The sequence below is a fragment of the Penaeus monodon genome, chromosome 29 (genome assembly GCF_015228065.2).
Source record: "Penaeus monodon isolate SGIC_2016 chromosome 29, NSTDA_Pmon_1, whole genome shotgun sequence".
In the NCBI taxonomy this organism is placed as follows: Eukaryota; Metazoa; Arthropoda; class Malacostraca; order Decapoda; family Penaeidae; genus Penaeus; species Penaeus monodon.
The window spans coordinates 8349154-8349703 of NC_051414.1; the positions used below are offsets into that span (position 1 = coordinate 8349154).

Below are 550 nucleotides of genomic sequence, written 5' to 3' on the forward strand. Positions count from 1 at the left end.
GTGCATGCGGTCGTGTTTTCTCTACACCTGTGTCTGTCTTGATTGTATGCGTTAACAATTGACCATTTCTGCCACATAATGCCGGTGACCACATAATAACCGAAGTTATTCCCGGCATGATAACTACACATCGAAAAATGCAGGCGCGCAAATAAAAGATGAAAACAAAATAGAAAAAAATCTTTTTAATGTAAGAGAAATGGTACTTTGGATCGGGAATACATAATGTGGAATTGGAATATAGACTGGGTGGGAACATTGAGCCCAAATTTCGTTTTGCTAATGAAGAATTGATTCTAAGGAATCCAAATATGTACACACACAGCGGTTAAGGCTTCACTATGAAGTCCATGGCGATCGCGGCAGAGACTGTGTTGAGATTCCCTCGCGAGGGCTGGCGACACCTCTCTGTGCTGCCCTTCCGCGCCGGCAGTGGTCGTTGGGTTTGCCTAATAATCTTTGGCGTAGTGGGACAAGGCACCGTGGGCACCGATGCCGTGGGTAAGAGGGGTAGCGCCGATAACAGCACCATGGGTAGCTCCGTAAGTGA

At 46.5% G+C, this 550-nt stretch overlaps 1 pseudogene; it reads right to left on the minus strand.

Moving 5' to 3' along the window:
* Positions 1 to 165: 165 nt before the first annotated feature.
* Positions 166 to 550, minus strand: part of LOC119591635 — a 966-nt pseudogene continuing 581 nt past the window's right edge.